Here is a 27,242-nt window from a genome sequence, read left to right on the forward strand (position 1 = left end):
TCTATAAGCCCAATTAGTAACTGGTCCTTACACTTCTATTCACCATAGAATACGCCCTACGAAATTAAAAAGACTAAATATCACATAAATGTCTTGCATTGTTTTGTAAAAGGATACAATAGAAACATATGCAAGTTACACAATAATGATATATTCGAGTACATAGCACTGGTTGATTAAATCCATCATTCCCACTTATCTGACAATCATTAAAAAGAAGAAGTTTTTGCTATATTACTTGCATATTAAGGTAAATTATGATTCTCATGGCTCACAAGATATATGACAACCAATTCAATCATTTAGGGCATGTTTCCGCTATTCAGTATTGGATTAGGAAGCCTATTTGTGCATAATAGTCCATATTAATCTAACACCCCCTCCAGCTCGAATCCTATGGAAGGAAAAAAGAGAGATGATGTTCATGTTCATCTTTCTAGCATGGGACTTGATAAAGTCCTGATAGTTATAAACTGAGACTTTAGACGCGTCAATCAATAGTCCCAATTCTTGTAGGATATTCCTAGAGGAATGGCCAAATAGACCGTTATAGTTGATTTAATGAAACAATCGATAATTAAGAAATTTCTAAATTACATTGATTTACGTACCATGTTTCATGAAGTTAATAAACACTCGAACGAATAGTTTGATCATATAATTTTTGACCATTTTCTGTCCAACTTTTTTGAATGAGTGATGGTTAATAACTAACTCCTACATGGGAACTAATCTGCATAAATATAATTACTTTAAAGAAAGAGATTTCGCATTGCTCACATACCAAAGAGCCAAAATTATTCTGTTCCTCATGATGGTTAACAAGACTTTCCATGCATGTACAGCCAAGACTACCCTCTAGCTCTCTTTCCATGCATGACTAAGAATCTTTCTTTGGATTTCTTTTACAATTTTTCAAGAGGACTTTAGCAACTAATTCTAAGGATTTTATCGCTTCCAGGATTTAGTTTATTTTTTTTCATGTGGGAAAAATGGAGAAGAATAGATCATCCGTGTTTTTTTGGTGAATTTCTCAGATGTTAGGGGGCTGGGGAAGATCAGTAATTGTTTCATTGGTTTTTTAGCTAATTAGATTCTTTCTTGTTGTGTGTGTGTGTTTTTTAAGCCAGTTTGGGGGATCAGTGGAAGAATAGTGTGAACTTTTATGGTAAATTGAACGTCCGATTCGAGACATTAAACCTCACCATGAGGAAACTTTTAGGTTTGTGGCAATAATGGAAGTCATTTGACTGCTGAATTTTGTAACGTTACATATTGATGGATATAGCAACAACTTTAGTTAGAATTAGCTTTAGAACCTGGAAGCAAAAATAGATGACATTTAGTGCTGCTGTTTTTCCTTTTCTTTTCTTTTCTTCTTTTGGCATACCTAAAGACAGAACAATTATTCAGGGTTAGATTTTACTTGTCGATAGAGTTGAAACACAAAATCTTGAATGCAACTACTTAGATATCTGGATTGGAACATCCATTAAAATCTAAGCATTGGCTGCTGCAAACCGCATGCTGGGGTAATCCAAAATCTGAAGATCCGCCATTCGTTTTTTGCATTCATGGGATGAACTATTTTCTGCCTTATATTGGAGCCGGAGAGCTTGAAATTTATGGCCAGAGAGATCATCATACTGCGACGGTTGGATCACCCCAATGTAGTGAAATTGGAGGGTTTAGTGACCTCCAGGATGTCTTGTAGTTTGTATCTGGTGTTCGAATACATGGAGCATGACTTGGCTGGTCTTGCTGCCAGCCCTGGAATCAAGTTTACAGAACCTCAGGTTGAATTTTTCTGTTTGTCAAACCTTCTTAATCTTGTTACATCTCTTTTGTACTCATGCTTCTCATGCCATGTCGTGCCATTGCGTGCTGAACTGACCAGCACTTATATCTATGATTTCAAGATAAAGCTGTGTTGTGTCATTATTTTTGAACACTAGCTTGTGTTTACTCTGTCTTTCAAATTAGCTAGACATAAACCCAATCAAAACACCCAGTATCCATTTTCCTTCTTCCCTTATTCTTTTCTGTCAATCTTCGATCTGCTTCTCTTCTCATCTTTCCACTATGAAGAATAACTAGCCTATCTTCATCCTTTTTCTCTGTACTTTTTTCTTGTTTGATTCCTTTTCTTATCTTTCCCCTTTCCTGTCTACTTTGTTTCTCCATCGATTCTCTTTTTTTCAAAAGATATTTCTAGTCACAACAGTGGTATTGATTGCAGCAAGTTTCTATCTGGTCTCTTTTTATCGATCTCCTGCTTCCTTCTCCTCCCTTCCTCTTTTATTTTTGATGGAACTCTGCGGCTATTGAGTGCGGCAAATTTCTGTTAGTCTCTTTATTGATCTCCTCCTCCTCCTCCTCCTCCTCCTCCTCCTCCTTAGTCTGGCCCAAGTAGATTGATATGTAAGCATGCTGAGTATAACTCTTTGATTTTTGCCACATAGAGAGACAAATATAGCAAGAACAAGAACTGTGATATAGTTTCTTCCACTTATCGTGAGTTGAATATCGAAAAGTGGAACTGATAAACCCAGAATTTCCTTATTTAAACTGGACATTTGTCACTTTCATGTCCTTGTATGTGTCAATATAGGAAAGTTTTCTTGCATGTTCCAGCTTTAGAACTAAGAGATTTTTAAATAAATAAATTACACCAAAGAAGAGTTTGAAATTATTATGTGATTCTTGTCAAGTATTTGTAAGGGGATGCTGCTTGTTGGAAAGTCTTTTTGGTGCAGGTTGATAGGGGCACAAATAATTTGAAACATTGTTTTTTGATCTCAAATATGTTTTGTTTGCCTATACTCCACTAAAGAGGGGTGCTTCAATTTATGTAGAAGGTTGTCAAAAAAGGGCAAAGATCTAAAGTAACATGAACGTTGTGTGGTAAGATGTGGACTTGTGGAAAACTTCAAGATAATATTAGAAGTAGCCCTAAAGAGGAATACTTTAGCAAATCCATTCAATGACATTTACTCGGACACTTGGAATGAAACAGCAAAAGAACCACCTCAGTCTGTTTGCCTCAAAATTCTGGAGTTATCCTTCCTCTTCCCTAAAGGACCATCAGTGCCTGGAAATTGAAATATCCATTTCAATTGAAAGGCCTGCAGAAAGAGGATTGCAACTTTTACAGGGAAATGAAATAAAAAAAAGTAGGTACTTGACCGTAAAACCCTGGAACTTCTTGCTAAATTTTCCACTTTGGTTCACAAAATCTATTATTTCTTGCCTGCAGAGAGGAAACGAGTGGATGATGAACAAACCAGCAATATGCGACCATTATAATAACTACAATAATCCATTTGGCAGGGAACAGATACATATATGAATGCTAAAAAAAGAGGGAAGCAGCATCCTGTTAAAAAAAGATCCCTACACTTGGTCATGGGGACAGAGAAACTGAATATATGAATGCTAGATTTGATTTCAAAGTTCAAAATAAACAAGAAAAGAATTTAAACTATCAAGCACGAATAAATCCTATAATCCCAATCCTGAAATACGGAACATGCTTAAACTGTTCATATTTTAAATTAAGAAAACTTACTGTCATAACGTAACAGGAAATTACAGAAAAAATATTAAAAGAACCATGCAAGAAAACAACTTCTTTATGCATTGATTTTTGTTCTACTTTGTGGAAAATGTGCCAGTGTGTCCCTATTTAATCTATAGCAATATTGTACAAATGATTAAAAAATAAAAAGCATAAATAACCGGCATTATTTCAGATACCATATCATAATCATCAGAACAATACTATAATTTGCAGAACGCAAATGATTAAAAAATAAAAAGCATAAATAACCGGCATTATTTCAGATACCATATCATAATCATCAGAACAATACTATAATTTGCAGAACCGCTGTAACAAAGAAGGTTGTGACCTCACAGTAATTAAAAAAGATTTAGTATATGATATATGGAAGTATCATAAAACAAATAAAACAACATCAACATTAGAAATAACCAGCACTGTTTCAGATATTACATCATAATCATCAACAAAACATTGATTTATAAAACTACTGATACCAAGAAGGCTGTAACCTCATAATGAATAAGATTTAGTATATGATCCTGACAAGCATCAACGGATCCTTTCTTTAACCAATAAACATGAGCACCTCTATCTGCTTCGTGTCATTGGCTATGAAAATAATGCCAAATGGTGCTTGCTTTCTTGATTGCTTGCGTATGTGCTTGCTTTCGTGTTCGCATGCATGCATTCTTGGCTCGTAATATAGCCAATAACCAAGGTTCGCAATACCAGTTTCAATACCCTATCGGTACCATGTTGGTATAATGTCAATACAAGTTAGCTCAGTGTGTTGCACTTAGTAAACCCCCCATACCAAGTATTGGCTTGGCACCAATATGGTATTGGGCTATATGCACCGACCCGACGAACCTTAGCCTATAGCATTATGTAAGGATATATAAAGCCCTGCTAGCCTTAGAATGCATCCCCCAGCTTCAAAGTTGCATTTTCTGCTTTTAGAAGTACATCTGTCCGAGGAATCGGCACAATTGGACTATCGTACATAAAAGTGAATAAGAGAGAATAAGAAATTTGTGACATTCCATAAATGAATGCTAGAAAACTGTAGAAGAAAGGCATATAACTCTAGGTGATACATGGATATGAAAGTTTTAAGTGCAAGATTAGTACTTCTGCAAGCACACCAAGAACCATTGCACCGGGGCCAAGGACCGCGTCCTCTACCTAACCTACCTTGGACTCTGCAAGCAGCTCGATCCAGCTGGACCCTTTGATCGGTGATCGGTCTCTCCGATCCACCCATCAATGATCATTGGCTGTCTGTTAGCCGATCCATCTCTTCTTGGTGGTGTTGATATGATGCTAATGCTCTTCTCTTCTTTGTGCAGTAAGTGGTATATATGTAGGATTAGAGAACAAAGGGAGAGTAGAACGTGACATGTTGCACCTCGTTGTATCTTCTGCTTCCTTTCGCTCTTTTGGAGTTACTTATGAAACTATACTACTACTATTAATTACTTGTTATGAAGAGTATTAGATGATTGGTGCCGCTTCTAGTGCCGTTACCATAAGTGGAAATGAAGCTTCTTTGAATGTGTGTCACGACCCCCGCCCCGTTCCCGGCGGGCCGCCGCGACGGTCCTAGGGTGCGGGTAGGCATAAGGCCACCAGCCACCGCGTAGAACCCTACTACCTATCAATTATCAATAAATCTTGAAAAAAAATTTGGCATGATGCATGCACAAAATGATCACTTTTCCTATAGTGACCTGTCAGGATTATCTCAATACATACAACACACTACCTGTCAGAGCAGCAATCACATAATCTGTCACATAATAAACCTGGACAATATATAGCAATACATTATCACAGGCACACAACTGATCTGCACACATATATATATATACCTACTTCCCAATCCATCCATGGTCAAACCCATATCCACAACAGGATCTATGACTGTAACTATGCACTATATACAATAGAAAATACACCAAAAGGTATAAACCTCTATCTACATTATACTATACTATACTATGGAGCGGCACAGCTAGCAGGCAATCTCTAACCCTGCTCTTCTCTATACAATACCTGCCCTGAAATCAAAAACACCAAACTGGAGAGTGAGTATATAAATACTCAGTGAGTGGAGTAGAGAGTACTATGCATATGAGACAAGATATAATCATGGCTCGAGGTGAAATCTCAAGATCAATAACAAGATGAACATGAACTCAACATAAAGAATATGGAGTAAATCATCAATATCACCACAATCACAATCAACTCATCTGAAGCATATATGGAATAATCGAGTAAACATATATACTACTCATGAATATGCTCAATAGATCATAATGCTGGAACATACAAATCAGGTGTCAATATGCTGAATCATCAACAAGACAGCTATTGGGAGGTGGGTTTTATGCCCTAGGCGAACCAGCAACAACTCCCTACTGTCACATACATATGCAGGATAAGACACTATACCAATAATATAAATGCTAGATAGCTATCGGGAGGTGGGTTTTACGCCCCAGGCGAACCAGCAACAACTCCCCACTATCACATGCATATGCAGAATAAGACACCATACTGATAATATAAATGCAAGCCAGTATCCAGAACAGAAATCCATCTCACATCTATATACTAAACGGCACTTCGCGGGAATTCTACATCCGCGGAAAGCCATACTGCACCTCGCGGGGTCTTACTATGCCCGGCGGCAAGCAGAATATAAGTCGTAGGACTGGCCAATCCTACGCCTAGGGCCGTGTCCCCCCCTAGGAAGGGACTGGGCTCCGTCCACCCAGAAGGCTACTATGTGCACAAAGGCCGATGTTCAACCCCATCGACTATAGGTGTCCTGCAGATACTGTCAAGCCATGCATGAATGCCATAATGCACCCTCCCAATACTCTACTAAAAGGAGCATAATTAAGACTACCACTCACTCGACTCCGACCCAATCATAAACTAACATCAGGTTTGAGAGTGAGGGGTCAAGGGTGTGCAATGCAACTCAATATACCACTTACAAGTCTTTGAAATAGAGGAAATGAAATCAATTTACAAAAGAAGTCATTTCACAATTCAGATCCAATTTAATTACTCATAAAGAGTATAATCAAGGTTACCACTTACAAGTCTTTGAAATAGAGGAAATGAAATCAATTTACAAAAGAAGTCATTTCACAATTCAGATCCAATTTAATTACTCATAAAGAGTATAATCAAGGCTACCACTCATAAGTCTTTGAAATAGAGGAAATGAAATTAATTTACAAAAGAAGTCATTTCACAATTCAGATCCAATTTAATTTCTCATAAACCTCTCGTAATTCTTCTCAATGTTTCCTCAAATGCATGTACAGAATAATCAAGCATGGAGAATCAAGATTATAGAGGAATCTACTACAATATCAATCAATATGCTCAAGTGGAATCAATTCACACTTGGCGACATTCATGAAAATGAATTAAGGAAGCTCATGGTGCAAAGTACATGACTCCCACTCACCTGCCAATCCGGCACGGCCTTGATACGCCTCTAGAATTTTACAGTAGGCAGCAGGGGACTTCTTCCTCTTGTTCCCTAGCTTCTTGCCCAACTGTGACATGCATTTACAATACATTTAGTTTTGTATCGAGGGCTATAATCTACGTGCCAATTATAATATAGGGAACTTTAATTGATTCAACTCCCCCGTTCCCTAAATCTTTTCTTTTCTTTCTCTTTTTCTTTTTCTATTAATTAACTCATCATTTATGTGTATTAGGGACTCCCTTGCACGAGTACAAGGTCCCTTTTAGCTTGATCTAGGCTTAATACCCTATTATAGCATGAAATCCCCTATTTTCCACCCGGATGAACAGTAATCCGGACCGACAGCCGGTTACTTCATCCCGGGTTTGATCCACTTTCAGGACTCCAAATTTGATGAAATTTTTACCTAACATTCTACACTCATAGGGGATTCTAAAGAGGTAACATGCATTGCTATCAGAGGTCGTTTGTCCCTCTAAATAATTCGCCGAAGTTGGAACTTTGACACGATTTTTCCGTAGTGCCGGAAAAATTTGTCTAAATCCGATTCTTTCTCTTTTAACACCCTTTACAACTATCATCTATCTTTTCTATAGCATAAATTCTTTAGAATACTAGGTAGGGACAGGTATTTACCTTTTTCTTCTTGTGAAACTTGGGTCCTTGCGTAGAGGAAAAGGAAACCGACACTTTCCTTTTTTGTTTCCGCCGGCACACAACCGGGATCCCCCCTTCCCTTCTCTTCTTTTTCTTCTTTTGGACTCTCCCTCTTCTTCTCTTCTTCTCTCTTTTCTTCTCTTTTTCTTCTTCTTCTTTTTCTTCTTTTTCTTCTCTTTTTTCTCTCCTTTTCCTCCTCTTCTTCTCTCCTTTTCCTTCTCTGTGTTTCTACCGCCTGAGACCCCCTCCCCTCCTTCTCGGTTTCATTCCACCGACAGCACACTCAACCCACCAATTAAGTCACATCAAACAAAACCAAATCCCCATTTTGCCCTTGCCACTTCGATATATCTGCAATTATGCCATTATCTTTTGATTCCTTCCCATTTTGCCCCTAACACTTCAACACATCTACTATTATGCCATTAACTTTTGATTCCTTCCAATTTTACCCCTTATATCAATTTTAAAGGACTATTCTATCCCTTTTTTATAAAAAAAAATTTTTTTTGGGGTTATTACAATGTGATAAGTGAGATCTTGGTTAGTTGAGATGGAAGACAATTTTGAATCGTTCATACTTTTTCAAATATGATATCTCTCTTGATATATTAGTAGACACTTATAGATGTGACTGTCAAACATTTGCAACGTAAGAATTATAGATCTATTCATGTTTTCGACATTATTTTTCATGTTCTCATTGTCCATATATATATTTTCAAGACTGACTAGAATGAATGCATATGCTCGACAGAAATTATAATAAAAAATTTGCTTTGAGTAATAATTAGATCTCCTGCATGGTTTCAAATGCTTGGTTCATGATGAAATTTCGATGTACAACCTTGGAACGACTGATTCTGGTTACTTCTATGCTTTAAATCTTCTCTTTTTGTATATATAATCATCAAGTTATTTCAACATTGGATCCTGATACAAATATTTATTTGGCGTAATATGGTACAATATAAGATTTTCTCCTAACACAAATGAAGGAACTGTGATAAATGTGGATACATGATATCTGCGTATGTGCAGGTATAACAGGTTAAAAATGGATCAGCAAATATTTTATTTAAATGGAAAGTCTATGTGTGCACATACACGAGTCCATATTAGTTCCTTGTAATTTTTGTTGGGTTTTCTTTAGAAGTATTGTGCATCATAGTTTATATAAGATAATTTAAGTGCTCTATAAGCCCAATTATAATTAGTAACTAGTCCCTTACACTTCTATTCAACATAGAATATGGTCCTGCGAAATTAAAACTAGTAAATATCACATCAATGTCTTGCATTGTTTTGTAAAACTATATAATAGAAACATAGTAATGATATATTCGAGTACATAGTACTGGTCGATTAAAACCATCATTCCCACTTATATAACAATCATTAAAAAAAATGAAGTTTTTGATATATATAACTTGCATATTAAGGTAAATCATGATTCTCATGACTCATAGGATATAGTGCAACCAATTCAATCATTTAGGGCATGTTTCTGCTATATTCATTGCTGGATTAGGAAGCCCATTTGTGCATAATAACCCATGTCAATCTAACACACCCTCCAGCCCGAATCCTATAGGAGGAAAAAAAAAGATGTTCATGTTCTTCTTTCTAGCATGGTGCAGATATGGTCCTGATAGTTAGACTGTAAACCGGTCAATAGTCCCAATTCTTGCCGGATATTCCTAGAGGAATGGCCAAACATACCCTTAATGTTGATTAATTGAAACAATCAATAATTGACAAATTTCTAAAGTACAATGATTTACTTACAGTTAAATACTAATTCCTATATAGGAACTAGTTTTGCATAAATATAATTACTTTAGAAAAAGAGATTTTATATTGCACACATACCAAAAAGCCAAAATTATCCTGTCCTTCATGGTTAACTAGACTTTCCGTGTATGTACAGCAAAGACTACTCTTTAGCTCTCTTTCCATTCATGACTAAGAATTCTACTATGGATTTCTTTTACAATTTAAGATGATTTAGCAACTAAAATCGAAAAGTCTCTATAATTCAAAATTAGATCTTTATGGAAATCTAGATTGAGCTTTTCGATTCCATAAAGCTCTACAATTTACCACATCAACCTGGTCAGGCTCTATGGATTTTGCTTTGAAACAACAGTCAAAGCTCTGGTGCATGAATACATGGAGAATGGATCACTCGACTAATACTTGTTCAATGAAAATAGCAATTGGGACTGCTAAGGGAATTAGGTACTTGCATGAAGGGTGGAAGCAAAGGATATATTACATTATGACATAAAGCCAGGCGATGCTCTTCTCGCTGCAAACTTCTCTCCCAACCCTTGCTATAGTTGCCATTGCCTGTGACTCACAATTGTCATATTATAAAGTCTCTACCAACTGAGATCAAGCATGGTGCGCTTGGCTCAAGTTCAGTTCATTTTGTAAAAGCTCGAACACATCTTATTTTTGTAAACAACTCACTTAAGAGATCCTGTAAGAACTTAATGTCTTTCAACATTATCATTTTTCATTTCAAGATTATTATACGGACTATACCTTAATTCAAGAGTTCAAATTATATATATAAGTTATAATATATAATAATAATTATATATATAATAAATAAAAATATTAAATATATGATTTAATATATATTATATGTAAATTATTTATATATTTATATTGTGAGATTAATGAAGATAACTCAAGCAAGCGAAGTCTAGTCGTAGCTTGGCCCACTTGCTAATTGGTCAAGCCGAACTTGATTTGAATTCTGAGCCCAAGAGTTGGCTAAGAACAACTCTCTCCAACCCTGTAGAACCAAGTGTATTTCTCTTTCCACTACGTAGGACTTGTACAAACTTACTGCAACAACCCAGGACCTCACCCAAAATGGCTAGCCGGAAGTTACTATTTGGATTTCTTGATCTTGTATAAATACCCAAGATCTACTCAACGAATAACCGATGTGGGACTAAACACATGCCCGCACGGGTCCTCACATACTCCCCCCGTTCAAGCCCTGACGTCCTCGTCAGGCTAAGGATACAAATCCATTCAAATCTAATCACAAACACCACGATCGGCTCATGGTTAGCCCCAATGGATCCGTGCTGCAGTGTCCCCTAGTCCACATAGATTATGGGTCGGGTCCGCTCTGATACCATTTGCAACAACCCAGGATCTCACCCAAATGGCTAGCCGGAAGTTACTATTTGGGTTCCTTGATCCTGTATAAATACCCAAGATCTACCCAGCGAATAACCGATGTGGGACGAAACACACGCCCGCACGGGTCCTCACACTTTTGCTCTATCATCCTTCTCCACATCCTTTGTAATTATTAGTACATTCTCCATAAATAAATAGAGGGAAGTTTCTCATTTCCTCCAATTTCCATCAAAAAAAAATCTTCATAACTTTTTACATTCAGTTTGTATTTTAAAAACCTAATGCGTGGTTGTCCATCGAAATTCTACAAGGACTCTTGAACGCACTGCTATAGCATGTGGAATCCTCAATTCCACAAGATACTTTTTTATCTCTAAGTATAGGTTAGTGCCAAAATTATTTAGTAAACTCCACACAAACGCAGTTGGCAGCAGGATAGTGGGAGCATTAACCATTGTCCTATATTTTTTTGTATCTCATAGTGGTGCTATACCGGACAGGTCCTATGCAAATCAGAGGCAAGACAGAATTAATTAAGAAGAAAGCATGTTTGGCTCGCACCATGCGATCCATGTAATTTTCTTCCGAACACCCGAATCTTGTAATCACTACTCCTGAAATTGGAGGCGACACTTAGAAATGTACAATATTTACTATGCCACAATGGTGATTTAGGCTTTTTCATGCCTACTTATGGGTCATCCAATAAAAGCATAGATCAGATCTGACTTGTACAATATATTATGTAGTCCTTGTCAATTGCCTTTCCTTTCATGCTAGCAACGGTGGTTCATTATATATTAGATGCATAGTAGAAATAAAGTCTCTACTAACTGAGATCAAGCATGGCGCGCTTGGCTCAAGTTTAGCTCATTTTGTAAAGGCTCGAACACATCTTATTTTTGTAAACAACTCATTTAAGAGATTCTGTAATAACTTAATGTCTTTCAAAATTATCATTTTTCATTTCAAGATGATTATACAGAGTGTACCTTAACTCAAGAGTTCAAATTATATAAGTTATAATATATAATAATTAATATATATATATATATGATAAATAAAAATATTAAAAATATGATTTAATATATATTATATGTAAATTATTTATATATTTATATTGTGAGATTAATGAAGATAACTCAAGCAAGCGAAGTCTAGTCGTAGCTTGGCCCACTCGCTAATTGGTCAAGCCGAACTTTATTTGAATTCTGAGCCCAAGAGTTGGCTAAGAACAACACGCTCCAACCCTGTAGGACCAAGTGTATTTCTCTTTCCACTACGTAGGACCTGTACAAACTTACGGTGCACATGACAGAGAGATTAACACCAAAGACTGCAGATATAGCTCCCTAATAAACAAACAAGAGTAATTAATTTCTCCTCGTGCTTGCATGGCAAATTAATAGACAGCCAAAGATATTAATAAACTCCGAAACAAGTGCGACCCTTCGTAGAAGTTGCATAACTTCTCCTACCAGCTACTTCTTTCACGATGAGTTTGAAGCAACTGAATTGCTATCACGGATCGCAAAGATCCAATCTAAGAATCGTGTGCAATCTAAGAGAGATCCATTATGTCTGCCTAAGATAAGATTTTCTTTTTTCTTTAAAGCAAAACAGTCGAGAAACAACTTTAATTTGAACAGATCCACGTTAAGATAGTTTACGTCACCATATAAACTAGCTCGATTTATCAATACAAAGCACAGCTAGTCAAAGACAAACTCTAAGAGAGCACGGCGCTAGTTTGTTGGTAGAATCCCAAGCAAACCGCCCTCTGGTCTTCTATTAAACATAAAATCAAAAGCCATATTTATCTCTCCTCCTTTAGTTGGTTAGCTTCTGAATTTAAGATATCCTTTCAGATTTCGAACTTCAAAATAAATATCCCCTCCCTTACCAAGTGTCTCCTACGGCACTAGCTTATTTGAACTTCCAAATAGATTTCCTCCCTTCTCTCTTTCCTCGTCGTCTCTATCCCTTCCTTTTTTTTCTGCTATCTCTTCCTTTTTTTTCTTTGTATTCGTGACTCCTTTTCCAACAATAGCAATCGTTTCGTATTCTCTCTCTTTCTCCACCTTCTTCCAAACCAACGCCAATCTTTCTTTCTCTCTTATTTGCTTCTGTTTTCCAGAACACCATGGGGGAAAGAGACCGAAAAAGGAAGAATGCTGATGATTCGAAAGCCTTCGAAGACGACGATCCTCTTGCCCTCTGCCTCTCTCCTCCCTCCCGCCGCCCTAATCCTCTAACCCCACACCCTCCCCTTTCCCCCCCTTCCCCCGGGCCACCACAGCACTCCTTCCCTCCCCCTCCTCCCCCGCCGCCACCTCTTCTTCTCCCCGACTTCATCTCCGTCCCCTCCTCCGCCGCGTGCGCTCCCTCCGCCGCCGCCGCCGCAGCCGCCAACCCCCCTGCCCTTCCCCCCCGCCACCGTCCACTCCCTCAACCACCTTCTCTCTCAGAACATCACGAACATCACCGGCGAGGCACAGTGCAAGCGCTGCGAGGCCTCCCAGGTCATCTCCTACGATCTCGTATCCAAGTTCAACGAGGTGGCGGCGTTCATCCGGGCGAGGAAGCATTGGATGCATGACCGCGCGCCGGCCGAGTGGATGACCCCGGCGTTCCCGGATTGCCGGTCCTGCGGGCAGCCCAACTGCATGCGCCCAGTGGTGGCGGCCAAGAAACAATCTATCAACTGGCTGTTCATGCTGTTAGGCCAAACCCTGGGATGTTGCACCCTGGATCAACTCAAGTACTTCTGCAAGCACACCAAGAACCACCGCACCGGGGCCAAGGACCGCGTCCTCTACCTCACCTACCTTGCACTCTGCAAGCAGCTCGATCCAGCTGGACCCTTTTGAGCGGTGATCGGTCTCTCCGATCTACCGATCGATGATCATCGGCTGTCTGTGTGTCGATCCATCTCTTCTTGGTGGTGTTTGATATGATGCTCATGCTCCTCTTCCTTGTGCAGTAAGTTTGTCGTCGCGGTACGTAGGATTAAAGAACAAAGGGAGAGCAGAACTGTGACATGTGGCGCCTCGTTTTATCTTCTATTAATTACTTGTTATTTAAAGAGTGTTAGATGATAGGCGTCACTTCTAGCTAGGGCCATTACCATCAGTAGGCTTCTTTGAGAGTGATAAGTGAGATCTTGGTTAGTTGAGATGGAAAAAAAAAAAAATTCATTTTTGAATCGTTCATACTTCCTCAAATATGATATTTCTCTTGATATACCAGTAGAGATTTATAGAGGTGGCTTTCAAACATTTGCAAAGCAGGAATGATAGATCTATTCATGTTTTTGACATTATTTTTCATGTTTTCATCAAGCATATATACATTTTCAAGACTGACTAGAATGAATGCATATGCTCCACAGATATTTTAATAACAAATTTGCTTTGAGGAATAATTAGATCTCCTGCATGGTTATAAATGCTTGGTTCATGATGAAATTCCGATGTACAACCTTGGAAGGACTGATTCTGGTTACTTCTATGCTTTGAATCATCTCTTTTTGTATATATAATCATCAAATTATTTCAACACTAGACCCTCATACAAATATTTATTTGGCATAATATGGTACAATATAAGATTTTTTCCAAACACAAATGAAGGAACTGTCACATATGCGGATACATAATATCTGCATAAAACATGCCTATGCAGGTATAATGGGTTAAAAATGGGTCAACAAATATTTTATTTAAATGGAAAGTCTGTGTGCACGCACACGTCCATATTAATTCCTTGTGTTGGGTGTTTTCTTTCTCCCATTTGAATCTTGGATGCATATTTCTTATTATTTCTCTAGAAGTATTGTGCATCATAGTTTATATAAGACAATTTAAGTGCTCTATAAGCCCAATTAGTAACTGGTCCTTACACTTCTATTCACCATAGAATACGCCCTACGAAATTAAAAAGACTAAATATCACATAAATGTCTTGCATTGTTTTGTAAAAGGATACAATAGAAACATATGCAAGTTACACAATAATGATATATTCGAGTACATAGCACTGGTTGATTAAATCCATCATTCCCACTTATCTGACAATCATTAAAAAGAAGAAGTTTTTGCTATATTACTTGCATATTAAGGTAAATTATGATTCTCATGGCTCACAAGATATATGACAACCAATTCAATCATTTAGGGCATGTTTCCGCTATTCATTATTGGATTAGGAAGCCTATTTGTGCATAATAGTCCATATTAATCTAACACCCCCTCCAGCTCGAATCCTATGGAAGGAAAAAAGAGAGATGATGTTCATGTTCATCTTTCTAGCATGGGACTTGATAAAGTCCTGATAGTTATAAACTGAGACTTTAAACGCGTCAATCAATAGTCCCAATTCTTGTAGGATATTCCTAGAGGAATGGCCAAATAGACCGTTATAGTTGATTTAATGAAACAATCGATAATTAAGAAATTTCTAAATTACATTGATTTACGTACCATGTTTCATGAAGTTAATAAACACTCGAACGAATAGTTTGATCATATAATTTTTGACCATTTTCTGTCCAACTTTTTTGAATGAGTGATGGTTAATAACTAACTCCTACATGGGAACTAATCTGCATAAATATAATTACTTTAAAGAAAGAGATTTCGCATTGCTCACATACCAAAGAGCCAAAATTATTCTGTTCCTCATGATGGTTAACAAGACTTTCCATGCATGTACAGCCAAGACTACCCTCTAGCTCTCTTTCCATGCATGACTAAGAATCTTTCTTTGGATTTCTTTTACAATTTTTCAAGAGGACTTTAGCAACTAATTCTAAGGATTTTATCGCTTCCAGGATTTAGTTTATTTTTTTTCATGTGGGAAAAATGGAGAAGAATAGATCATCCGTGTTTTTTTGGTGAATTTCTCAGATGTTAGGGGGCTGGGGAAGATCAGTAATTGTTTCATTGGTTTTTTAGCTAATTAGATTCTTTCTTGTTGTGTGTGTGTGTTTTTTAAGCCAGTTTGGGGGATCAGTGGAAGAATAGTGTGAACTTTTATGGTAAATTGAACGTCCGATTCGAGACATTAAACCTCACCATGAGGAAACTTTTAGGTTTGTGGCAATAATGGAAGTCATTTGACTGCTGAATTTTGTAACGTTACATATTGATGGATATAGCAACAACTTTAGTTAGAATTAGCTTTAGAACCTGGAAGCAAAAATAGATGACATTTAGTGCTGCTGTTTTTCCTTTTCTTTTCTTTTCTTCTTTTGGCATACCTAAAGACAGAACAATTATTCAGGGTTAGATTTTACTTGTCGATAGAGTTGAAACACAAAATCTTGAATGCAACTACTTAGATATCTGGATTGGAACATCCATTAAAATCTAAGCATTGGCTGCTGCAAACCGCATGCTGGGGTAATCCAAAATCTGAAGATCCGCCATTCGTTTTTTGCATTCATGGGATGAACTATTTTCTGCCTTATATTGGAGCCGGAGAGCTTGAAATTTATGGCCAGAGAGATCATCATACTGCGACGGTTGGATCACCCCAATGTAGTGAAATTGGAGGGTTTAGTGACCTCCAGGATGTCTTGTAGTTTGTATCTGGTGTTCGAATACATGGAGCATGACTTGGCTGGTCTTGCTGCCAGCCCTGGAATCAAGTTTACAGAACCTCAGGTTGAATTTTTCTGTTTGTCAAACCTTCTTAATCTTGTTACATCTCTTTTGTACTCATGCTTCTCATGCCATGTCGTGCCATTGCGTGCTGAACTGACCAGCACTTATATCTATGATTTCAAGATAAAGCTGTGTTGTGTCATTATTTTTGAACACTAGCTTGTGTTTACTCTGTCTTTCAAATTAGCTAGACATAAACCCAATCAAAACACCCAGTATCCATTTTCCTTCTTCCCTTATTCTTTTCTGTCAATCTTCGATCTGCTTCTCTTCTCATCTTTCCACTATGAAGAATAACTAGCCTATCTTCATCCTTTTTCTCTGTACTTTTTTCTTGTTTGATTCCTTTTCTTATCTTTCCCCTTTCCTGTCTACTTTGTTTCTCCATCGATTCTCTTTTTTTCAAAAGATATTTCTAGTCACAACAGTGGTATTGATTGCAGCAAGTTTCTATCTGGTCTCTTTTTATCGATCTCCTGCTTCCTTCTCCTCCCTTCCTCTTTTATTTTTGATGGAACTCTGCGGCTATTGAGTGCGGCAAATTTCTGTTAGTCTCTTTATTGATCTCCTCCTCCTCCTCCTCCTCCTCCTTAGTCTGGCCCAAGTAGATTGATATGTAAGCATGCTGAGTATAACTCTTTGATTTTTGCCACATAGAGAGACAAATATAGCAAGAACAAGAACTGTGATATAGTTTCTTCCACTTATCGTGAGTTGAATATCGAAAAGTGGAACTGATAAACCCAGAATTTCCTTATTTAAACTGGACATTTGTCACTTTCATGTCCTTGTATGTGTCAATATAGGAAAGTTTTCTTGCATGTTCCAGCTTTAGAACTAAGAGATTTTTAAATAAATAAATTACACCAAAGAAGAGTTTGAAATTATTATGTGATTCTTGTCAAGTATTTGTAAGGGGATGCTGCTTGTTGGAAAGTCTTTTTGGTGCAGGTTGATAGGGGCACAAATAATTTGAAACATTGTTTTTTGATCTCAAATATGTTTTGTTTGCCTATACTCCACTAAAGAGGGGTGCTTCAATTTATGTAGAAGGTTGTCAAAAAAGGGCAAAGATCTAAAGTAACATGAACGTTGTGTGGTAAGATGTGGACTTGTGGAAAACTTCAAGATAATATTAGAAGTAGCCCTAAAGAGGAATACTTTAGCAAATCCATTCAATGACATTTACTCGGACACTTGGAATGAAACAGCAAAAGAACCACCTCAGTCTGTTTGCCTCAAAATTCTGGAGTTATCCTTCCTCTTCCCTAAAGGACCATCAGTGCCTGGAAATTGAAATATCCATTTCAATTGAAAGGCCTGCAGAAAGAGGATTGCAACTTTTACAGGGAAATGAAATAAAAAAAAGTAGGTACTTGACCGTAAAACCCTGGAACTTCTTGCTAAATTTTCCACTTTGGTTCACAAAATCTATTATTTCTTGCCTGCAGAGAGGAAACGAGTGGATGATGAACAAACCAGCAATATGCGACCATTATAATAACTACAATAATCCATTTGGCAGGGAACAGATACATATATGAATGCTAAAAAAAGAGGGAAGCAGCATCCTGTTAAAAAAAGATCCCTACACTTGGTCATGGGGACAGAGAAACTGAATATATGAATGCTAGATTTGATTTCAAAGTTCAAAATAAACAAGAAAAGAATTTAAACTATCAAGCACGAATAAATCCTATAATCCCAATCCTGAAATACGGAACATGCTTAAACTGTTCATATTTTAAATTAAGAAAACTTACTGTCATAACGTAACAGGAAATTACAGAAAAAATATTAAAAGAACCATGCAAGAAAACAACTTCTTTATGCATTGATTTTTGTTCTACTTTGTGGAAAATGTGCCAGTGTGTCCCTATTTAATCTATAGCAATATTGTACAAATGATTAAAAAATAAAAAGCATAAATAACCGGCATTATTTCAGATACCATATCATAATCATCAGAACAATACTATAATTTGCAGAACGCAAATGATTAAAAAATAAAAAGCATAAATAACCGGCATTATTTCAGATACCATATCATAATCATCAGAACAATACTATAATTTGCAGAACCGCTGTAACAAAGAAGGTTGTGACCTCACAGTAATTAAAAAAGATTTAGTATATGATATATGGAAGTATCATAAAACAAATAAAACAACATCAACATTAGAAATAACCAGCACTGTTTCAGATATTACATCATAATCATCAACAAAACATTGATTTATAAAACTACTGATACCAAGAAGGCTGTAACCTCATAATGAATAAGATTTAGTATATGATCCTGACAAGCATCAACGGATCCTTTCTTTAACCAATAAACATGAGCACCTCTATCTGCTTCGTGTCATTGGCTATGAAAATAATGCCAAATGGTGCTTGCTTTCTTGATTGCTTGCGTATGTGCTTGCTTTCGTGTTCGCATGCATGCATTCTTGGCTCGTAATATAGCCAATAACCAAGGTTCGCAATACCAGTTTCAATACCCTATCGGTACCATGTTGGTATAATGTCAATACAAGTTAGCTCAGTGTGTTGCACTTAGTAAACCCCCCATACCAAGTATTGGCTTGGCACCAATATGGTATTGGGCTATATGCACCGACCCGACGAACCTTAGCCTATAGCATTATGTAAGGATATATAAAGCCCTGCTAGCCTTAGAATGCATCCCCCAGCTTCAAAGTTGCATTTTCTGCTTTTAGAAGTACATCTGTCCGAGGAATCGGCACAATTGGACTATCGTACATAAAAGTGAATAAGAGAGAATAAGAAATTTGTGACATTCCATAAATGAATGCTAGAAAACTGTAGAAGAAAGGCATATAACTCTAGGTGATACATGGATATGAAAGTTTTAAGTGCAAGATTAGTACTTCTGCAAGCACACCAAGAACCATTGCACCGGGGCCAAGGACCGCGTCCTCTACCTAACCTACCTTGGACTCTGCAAGCAGCTCGATCCAGCTGGACCCTTTGATCGGTGATCGGTCTCTCCGATCCACCCATCAATGATCATTGGCTGTCTGTTAGCCGATCCATCTCTTCTTGGTGGTGTTGATATGATGCTAATGCTCTTCTCTTCTTTGTGCAGTAAGTGGTATATATGTAGGATTAGAGAACAAAGGGAGAGTAGAACGTGACATGTTGCACCTCGTTGTATCTTCTGCTTCCTTTCGCTCTTTTGGAGTTACTTATGAAACTATACTACTACTATTAATTACTTGTTATGAAGAGTATTAGATGATTGGTGCCGCTTCTAGTGCCGTTACCATAAGTGGAAATGAAGCTTCTTTGAATGTGTGTCACGACCCCCGCCCCGTTCCCGGCGGGCCGCCGCGACGGTCCTAGGGTGCGGGTAGGCATAAGGCCACCAGCCACCGCGTAGAACCCTACTACCTATCAATTATCAATAAATCTTGAAAAAAAATTTGGCATGATGCATGCACAAAATGATCACTTTTCCTATAGTGACCTGTCAGGATTATCTCAATACATACAACACACTACCTGTCAGAGCAGCAATCACATAATCTGTCACATAATAAACCTGGACAATATATAGCAATACATTATCACAGGCACACAACTGATCTGCACACATATATATATATACCTACTTCCCAATCCATCCATGGTCAAACCCATATCCACAACAGGATCTATGACTGTAACTATGCACTATATACAATAGAAAATACACCAAAAGGTATAAACCTCTATCTACATTATACTATACTATACTATGGAGCGGCACAGCTAGCAGGCAATCTCTAACCCTGCTCTTCTCTATACAATACCTGCCCTGAAATCAAAAACACCAAACTGGAGAGTGAGTATATAAATACTCAGTGAGTGGAGTAGAGAGTACTATGCATATGAGACAAGATATAATCATGGCTCGAGGTGAAATCTCAAGATCAATAACAAGATGAACATGAACTCAACATAAAGAATATGGAGTAAATCATCAATATCACCACAATCACAATCAACTCATCTGAAGCATATATGGAATAATCGAGTAAACATATATACTACTCATGAATATGCTCAATAGATCATAATGCTGGAACATACAAATCAGGTGTCAATATGCTGAATCATCAACAAGACAGCTATTGGGAGGTGGGTTTTATGCCCTAGGCGAACCAGCAACAACTCCCTACTGTCACATACATATGCAGGATAAGACACTATACCAATAATATAAATGCTAGATAGCTATCGGGAGGTGGGTTTTACGCCCCAGGCGAACCAGCAACAACTCCCCACTATCACATGCATATGCAGAATAAGACACCATACTGATAATATAAATGCAAGCCAGTATCCAGAACAGAAATCCATCTCACATCTATATACTAAACGGCACTTCGCGGGAATTCTACATCCGCGGAAAGCCATACTGCACCTCGCGGGGTCTTACTATGCCCGGCGGCAAGCAGAATATAAGTCGTAGGACTGGCCAATCCTACGCCTAGGGCCGTGTCCCCCCCTAGGAAGGGACTGGGCTCCGCCCACCCAGAAGGCTACTATGTGCACAAAGGCCGATGTTCAACCCCATCGACTATAGGTGTCCTGCAGATACTGTCAAGCCATGCATGAATGCCATAATGCACCCTCCCAATACTCTACTAAAAGGAGCATAATTAAGACTACCACTCACTCGACTCCGACCCAATCATAAACTAACATCAGGTTTGGGAGTGAGGGGTCAAGGGTGTGCAATGCAACTCAATATACCACTTACAAGTCTTTGAAATAGAGGAAATGAAATCAATTTACAAAAGAAGTCATTTCACAATTCAGATCCAATTTAATTACTCATAAAGAGTATAATCAAGGTTACCACTTACAAGTCTTTGAAATAGAGGAAATGAAATCAATTTACAAAAGAAGTCATTTCACAATTCAGATCCAATTTAATTACTCATAAAGAGTATAATCAAGGCTACCACTCATAAGTCTTTGAAATAGAGGAAATGAAATTAATTTACAAAAGAAGTCATTTCACAATTCAGATCCAATTTAATTTCTCATAAACCTCTCGTAATTCTTCTCAATGTTTCCTCAAATGCATGTACAGAATAATCAAGCATGGAGAATCAAGATTATAGAGGAATCTACTACAATATCAATCAATATGCTCAAGTGGAATCAATTCACACTTGGCGACATTCATGAAAATGAATTAAGGAAGCTCATGGTGCAAAGTACATGACTCCCACTCACCTGCCAATCCGGCACGGCCTTGATACGCCTCTAGAATTTTACAGTAGGCAGCAGGGGACTTCTTCCTCTTGTTCCCTAGCTTCTTGCCCAACTGTGACATGCATTTACAATACATTTAGTTTTGTATCGAGGGCTATAATCTACGTGCCAATTATAATATAGGGAACTTTAATTGATTCAACTCCCCCGTTCCCTAAATCTTTTCTTTTCTTTCTCTTTTTCTTTTTCTATTAATTAACTCATCATTTATGTGTATTAGGGACTCCCTTGCACGAGTACAAGGTCCCTTTTAGCTTGATCTAGGCTTAATACCCTATTATAGCATGAAATCCCCTATTTTCCACCCGGATGAACAGTAATCCGGACCGACAGCCGGTTACTTCATCCCGGGTTTGATCCACTTTCAGGACTCCAAATTTGATGAAATTTTTACCTAACATTCTACACTCATAGGGGATTCTAAAGAGGTAACATGCATTGCTATCAGAGGTCGTTTGTCCCTCTAAATAATTCGCCGAAGTTGGAACTTTGACACGATTTTTCCGTAGTGCCGGAAAAATTTGTCTAAATCCGATTCTTTCTCTTTTAACACCCTTTACAACTATCATCTATCTTTTCTATAGCATAAATTCTTTAGAATACTAGGTAGGGACAGGTATTTACCTTTTTCTTCTTGTGAAACTTGGGTCCTTGCGTAGAGGAAAAGGAAACCGACACTTTCCTTTTTTGTTTCCGCCGGCACACAACCGGGATCCCCCCTTCCCTTCTCTTCTTTTTCTTCTTTTGGACTCTCCCTCTTCTTCTCTTCTTCTCTCTTTTCTTCTCTTTTTCTTCTTCTTCTTTTTCTTCTTTTTCTTCTCTTTTTTCTCTCCTTTTCCTCCTCTTCTTCTCTCCTTTTCCTTCTCTGTGTTTCTACCGCCTGAGACCCCCTCCCCTCCTTCTCGGTTTCATTCCACCGACAGCACACTCAACCCACCAATTAAGTCACATCAAACAAAACCAAATCCCCATTTTGCCCTTGCCACTTCGATATATCTGCAATTATGCCATTATCTTTTGATTCCTTCCCATTTTGCCCCTAACACTTCAACACATCTACTATTATGCCATTAACTTTTGATTCCTTCCAATTTTACCCCTTATATCAATTTTAAAGGACTATTCTATCCCTTTTTTATAAAAAAAAATTTTTTTTGGGGTTATTACAATGTGATAAGTGAGATCTTGGTTAGTTGAGATGGAAGACAATTTTGAATCGTTCATACTTTTTCAAATATGATATCTCTCTTGATATATTAGTAGACACTTATAGATGTGACTGTCAAACATTTGCAACGTAAGAATTATAGATCTATTCATGTTTTCGACATTATTTTTCATGTTCTCATTGTCCATATATATATTTTCAAGACTGACTAGAATGAATGCATATGCTCGACAGAAATTATAATAAAAAATTTGCTTTGAGTAATAATTAGATCTCCTGCATGGTTTCAAATGCTTGGTTCATGATGAAATTTCGATGTACAACCTTGGAACGACTGATTCTGGTTACTTCTATGCTTTAAATCTTCTCTTTTTGTATATATAATCATCAAGTTATTTCAACATTGGATCCTGATACAAATATTTATTTGGCGTAATATGGTACAATATAAGATTTTCTCCTAACACAAATGAAGGAACTGTGATAAATGTGGATACATGATATCTGCGTATGTGCAGGTATAACAGGTTAAAAATGGATCAGCAAATATTTTATTTAAATGGAAAGTCTATGTGTGCACATACACGAGTCCATATTAGTTCCTTGTAATTTTTGTTGGGTTTTCTTTAGAAGTATTGTGCATCATAGTTTATATAAGATAATTTAAGTGCTCTATAAGCCCAATTATAATTAGTAACTAGTCCCTTACACTTCTATTCAACATAGAATATGGTCCTGCGAAATTAAAACTAGTAAATATCACATCAATGTCTTGCATTGTTTTGTAAAACTATATAATAGAAACATAGTAATGATATATTCGAGTACATAGTACTGGTCGATTAAAACCATCATTCCCACTTATATAACAATCATTAAAAAAAATGAAGTTTTTGATATATATAACTTGCATATTAAGGTAAATCATGATTCTCATGACTCATAGGATATAGTGCAACCAATTCAATCATTTAGGGCATGTTTCTGCTATATTCATTGCTGGATTAGGAAGCCCATTTGTGCATAATAACCCATGTCAATCTAACACACCCTCCAGCCCGAATCCTATAGGAGGAAAAAAAAAGATGTTCATGTTCTTCTTTCTAGCATGGTGCAGATATGGTCCTGATAGTTAGACTGTAAACCGGTCAATAGTCCCAATTCTTGCCGGATATTCCTAGAGGAATGGCCAAACATACCCTTAATGTTGATTAATTGAAACAATCAATAATTGACAAATTTCTAAAGTACAATGATTTACTTACAGTTAAATACTAATTCCTATATAGGAACTAGTTTTGCATAAATATAATTACTTTAGAAAAAGAGATTTTATATTGCACACATACCAAAAAGCCAAAATTATCCTGTCCTTCATGGTTAACTAGACTTTCCGTGTATGTACAGCAAAGACTACTCTTTAGCTCTCTTTCCATTCATGACTAAGAATTCTACTATGGATTTCTTTTACAATTTAAGATGATTTAGCAACTAAAATCGAAAAGTCTCTATAATTCAAAATTAGATCTTTATGGAAATCTAGATTGAGCTTTTCGATTCCATAAAGCTCTACAATTTACCACATCAACCTGGTCAGGCTCTATGGATTTTGCTTTGAAACAACAGTCAAAGCTCTGGTGCATGAATACATGGAGAATGGATCACTCGACTAATACTTGTTCAATGAAAATAGCAATTGGGACTGCTAAGGGAATTAGGTACTTGCATGAAGGGTGGAAGCAAAGGATATATTACATTATGACATAAAGCCAGGTGATGCTCTTCTCGCTGCAAACTTCTCTCCCAACCCTTGCTATAGTTGCCATTGCCTGTGACTCACAATTGTCATATTATAAAGTCTCTACCAACTGAGATCAAGCATGGTGCGCTTGGCTCAAGTTCAGTTCATTTTGTAAAAGCTCGAACACATCTTATTTTTGTAAACAACTCACTTAAGAGATCCTGTAAGAACTTAATGTCTTTCAACATTATCATTTTTCATTTCAAGATTATTATACGGACTATACCTTAATTCAAGAGTTCAAATTATATATATAAGTTATAATATATAATAATAATTATATATATAATAAATAAAAATATTAAATATATGATTTAATATATATTATATGTAAATTATTTATATATTTATATTGTGAGATTAATGAAGATAACTCAAGCAAGCGAAGTCTAGTCGTAGCTTGGCCCACTTGCTAATTGGTCAAGCCGAACTTGATTTGAATTCTGAGCCCAAGAGTTGGCTAAGAACAACTCTCTCCAACCCTGTAGAACCAAGTGTATTTCTCTTTCCACTATGTAGGACTTGTACAAACTTACTGCAACAACCCAGGACCTCACCCAAAATGGCTAGCCGGAAGTTACTATTTGGATTTCTTGATCTTGTATAAATACCCAAGATCTACTCAACGAATAACCGATGTGGGACTAAACACATGCCCGCACGGGTCCTCACATACTCCCCCCGTTCAAGCCCTGACGTCCTCGTCAGGCTAAGGATACAAATCCATTCAAATCTAATCACAAACACCACGATCGGCTCATGGTTAGCCCCAATGGATCCGTGCTGCAGTGTCCCCTAGTCCACATAGATTATGGGTCGGGTCCGCTCTGATACCATTTGCAACAACCCAGGATCTCACCCAAATGGCTAGCCGGAAGTTACTATTTGGGTTCCTTGATCCTGTATAAATACCCAAGATCTACCCAGCGAATAACCGATGTGGGACGAAACACACGCCCGCACGGGTCCTCACACTTTTGCTCTATCATCCTTCTCCACATCCTTTGTAATTATTAGTACATTCTCCATAAATAAATAGAGGGAAGTTTCTCATTTCCTCCAATTTCCATCAAAAAAAAATCTTCATAACTTTTTACATTCAGTTTGTATTTTAAAAACCTAATGCGTGGTTGTCCATCGAAATTCTACAAGGACTCTTGAACGCACTGCTATAGCATGTGGAATCCTCAATTCCACAAGATACTTTTTTATCTCTAAGTATAGGTTAGTGCCAAAATTATTTAGTAAACTCCACACAAACGCAGTTGGCAGCAGGATAGTGGGAGCATTAACCATTGTCCTATATTTTTTTGTATCTCATAGTGGTGCTATACCGGACAGGTCCTATGCAAATCAGAGGCAAGACAGAATTAATTAAGAAGAAAGCATGTTTGGCTCGCACCATGCGATCCATGTAATTTTCTTCCGAACACCCGAATCTTGTAATCACTACTCCTGAAATTGGAGGCGACACTTAGAAATGTACAATATTTACTATGCCACAATGGTGATTTAGGCTTTTTCATGCCTACTTATGGGTCATCCAATAAAAGCATAGATCAGATCTGACTTGTACAATATATTATGTAGTCCTTGTCAATTGCCTTTCCTTTCATGCTAGCAACGGTGGTTCATTATATATTAGATGCATAGTAGAAATAAAGTCTCTACTAACTGAGATCAAGCATGGCGCGCTTGGCTCAAGTTTAGCTCATTTTGTAAAGGCTCGAACACATCTTATTTTTGTAAACAACTCATTTAAGAGATTCTGTAATAACTTAATGTCTTTCAAAATTATCATTTTTCATTTCAAGATGATTATACAGAGTGTACCTTAACTCAAGAGTTCAAATTATATAAGTTATAATATATAATAATTAATATATATATATATATATGATAAATAAAAATATTAAAAATATGATTTAATATATATTATATGTAAATTATTTATATATTTATATTGTGAGATTAATGAAGATAACTCAAGCAAGAGAAGTCTAGTCGTAGCTTGGCCCACTCGCTAATTGGTCAAGCCGAACTTGATTTGAATTCTGAGCCCAAGAGTCGGCTAAGAACAACTCGCTCCAACCCTGTAGGACCAAGTGTATTTCTCTTTCCACTACGTAGGACTTGTACAAACTTACGGTGCACATGACAGAGAGATTAACACCAAAGACTGCAGATATAGCTTCCTAATAAACAAATAAAAGTAATTAATTGCTCCTCGTGCTTGCATGGCAAATTAATAGACAACCAAAGATATTAATAAACTCCGAAACAAGTGCGACCCTTCGTAGAAGTTGCATAACTTCTCCTACTAGCTACTTCTTTTACGATGAGTCTGAAGCAATTGAATTGCTATCACGGATCGCAAAGATCCAATCTAAGAATCGTGTGCAATCTAAGAGAGA

The 27,242-nt window shown here is 37.2% G+C and overlaps 1 pseudogene; it reads left to right on the forward strand.

Moving 5' to 3' along the window:
- The first annotated feature begins 16,392 nt into the window (after positions 1 to 16,392).
- Positions 16,393 to 27,242, forward strand: part of LOC120107520 — a 41,626-nt pseudogene continuing 30,776 nt past the window's right edge.

This window comes from Phoenix dactylifera, unplaced genomic scaffold (assembly GCF_009389715.1).
Source record: "Phoenix dactylifera cultivar Barhee BC4 unplaced genomic scaffold, palm_55x_up_171113_PBpolish2nd_filt_p 000885F, whole genome shotgun sequence".
In the NCBI taxonomy this organism is placed as follows: Eukaryota; Viridiplantae; Streptophyta; class Magnoliopsida; order Arecales; family Arecaceae; genus Phoenix; species Phoenix dactylifera.